General features: G+C 45.7%; 1 protein-coding gene across 1 annotated transcript in view; it reads right to left on the reverse strand.

Annotated features, from left to right (window-relative positions):
- Window positions 1–876, reverse strand: part of sipa1 (signal-induced proliferation-associated 1) — a 30,666-nt gene extending 29,790 nt beyond the window's left edge. Inside the window, exon 1 of the mRNA XM_010776636.1 lies at window positions 371–876. The gene's annotated coding sequence lies outside the window, so the exon portion shown is untranslated. The remainder of the gene's footprint in view (window positions 1–370) is intronic.
- Window positions 877–2,289: the final 1,413 nt, after the last annotated feature.

The raw sequence follows: 2,289 nt of genomic DNA on the forward strand, positions 1-2,289 counted from the left end.
GGGGAAGGCCGGGGATGAAATGCGACAAAGGTTGTGAGCTGGATTCAAACCTACAACGTCGCGTGTAAATGCTACGTGAAGGGCTGGCTGAGTACAAATGCGTTTTTTAAAGCTGGCAGCGACACAATGCGTAGAGAGGCAGAGGAAGGACAAGCTGGACGGGGATATGATGAAGCCAAGCCATTATTTTCATATCCTCTACACAGCTCTCACACATTGTCTCTGAGTATAAGAGCATGCCTGCACAGAGGTATGTGGCTAACACGGTGTGCGGCGGATCCATCTGATTTCATTATCATCAGAAAGAGGACGCGGGCAGGCAGGAATGTGAATCCTCGGTCACCTCATTACAGAAAGAGAAAAGGCTTACCTCCACATTTCAGCTCAGCTCGACCCTGCCTTGTTTCATCCTGTTCCTCTCTGCCGACTCCCTCCCCTTCTCTCCCCATGACAGCATTTTTCTGCTATCTATCTCCACGGTGAGGCTCTTTCTCTTTCTCCTCCTGCTTCAGTTCCTCCTGTCTGCCGCTCTCTTCCTCTCTCCAAGCGTAGAAATAAAACAGAACCGACACACACACACTTCCCGATCTCTGTGTCTACCGGCTGCTCTATTCTGTTGTTGAAGTCAAGAGGCAGGTTGATTTGTGCCGTCCTCCTCCTCCCTCTTTCTCCCTCTCGCGCTGATTCTATTCCATTCACATCGCACTAAAGCCAACCCCCTCTTTCTCCTCTCTCTCTCTCTCTCTCTCTGCCACACACACACACACACACACACAGCCTCTCTCTCCTCCCCCCTCCTCATCTCCTTGTCAGAGAGAGGTTGAGGCAGTGACGGACAGCAGCGGGCCAACAGAGTAGAGCTCCATGTGTCTGAAACTGAGCCTTCAAAATGCCTCAGTGGCAAGACTGCAAATTTAAAAATGTGCTGAATCAAGGAGTCAGGATCCCCCTTAATAAACGTTGACACGCACACGCAGAAATGTGGAAGATTAGATGCTGATGCAACACTGTATCAAGATCCAACAATGTGTCTCTCTTTCACTGGTGTATTCATTGAAAGCATCGTCTCTATCTTTAAAGAGTCATTTTTTCTTTTTTACGAAATCGACACTTCTGCACGAGGGAGATAAAGACTCAGAAGCAGACTCGGGGGCAAAGGTTAAAATGGCAGTGTGTGTGTGTGTGTGTGTGTGTGTGTGTGTGTGTGTGTGTGTGTGTGTGTGTGTGTGTGTGTGTGTGTGTGTGTGTGTGTGTGTGTGTGTGTGTGTTTATTTCTAGAGACCTCTGTGTACTCCCCAAACGCAGCCAGTGTGGGTCGAGACCATAACAAACAATCAACCTGCTTTAGAACAATGAGAGCGCAGCAGTGTAACAACACAGCTTGCCTTTGCCTTCCCCCTCAGTCACTGCATCTTTAAAAAAACACATACCTGATCATTTGGGTGAAACCATGTCACGCTTTTAAGGAGAGGAGATGAGTCCCTGCAGCAGGGCCAAGTGTCCGGCACCATCCCCCTAATTACTGCATGGAGTCCCGTCCTGGACGTACCATATGGCTGTGTGTGTTACCAGGTCAGTGGCTCTGGTCTGTTGGGGGGGGGAGGAGGAGAAGCCTGCGTTGCTGGTGGTGTGTGCCTTCAAGAGATAAGAGAAATAGAAACAGAGGCACGAGTTGATAACCAGTTTTCTTAAAAACAGGAATACCTCAGTGTGTGTCCATCCGTGGTCAGGAGGTGTTTCTGCAGATTGTAACTTCCTCCGGTATTCAGAGTTGTTCCAATCTGAAATATAAATTATTATATTATATTAATAATTGAAACCTAACCTTTCCACGTCATAGCTCATGGATTCTTTACAAACATGAACTAAAAGATTTCAATTAAATCGAAGTTTGAATTTGCTGGCACTGATTTTAATTCCGATGCCTTTAATACATTATACACTTGATTTATTGGGATTTATTTTTGCTTGAGCACAACTTGTGACGCTCTGAGCCAGAGGTCATGTTGGACCTTTAGTGCTACAGTGACACCGTGTGGAGATATTCCATTAAGACTCTTTCCAGCTCAGCAGAGGAACACATTTATCTTTCTGAATTTGTGTTTGTCTCATTACAAATATTATTGAATGTGCAAAGGCAGTCAATAGGGTCTCCTGAACCTAGAGCACGATAACAACCAAGACGTATTCTCAAACCTTTGTCAAACTGTTAAAAAACAAAATACATACTTTACTATATATCCAGAAAACCAGCAAGTAATGACAATAAAAAGCTGAAAATGTTTGCCT

This window comes from Notothenia coriiceps, unplaced genomic scaffold (genome assembly GCF_000735185.1).
Source record: "Notothenia coriiceps isolate Sejong01 unplaced genomic scaffold, NC01 NC01_scaffold00017075, whole genome shotgun sequence".
Taxonomy (NCBI): Eukaryota; Metazoa; Chordata; class Actinopteri; order Perciformes; family Nototheniidae; genus Notothenia; species Notothenia coriiceps.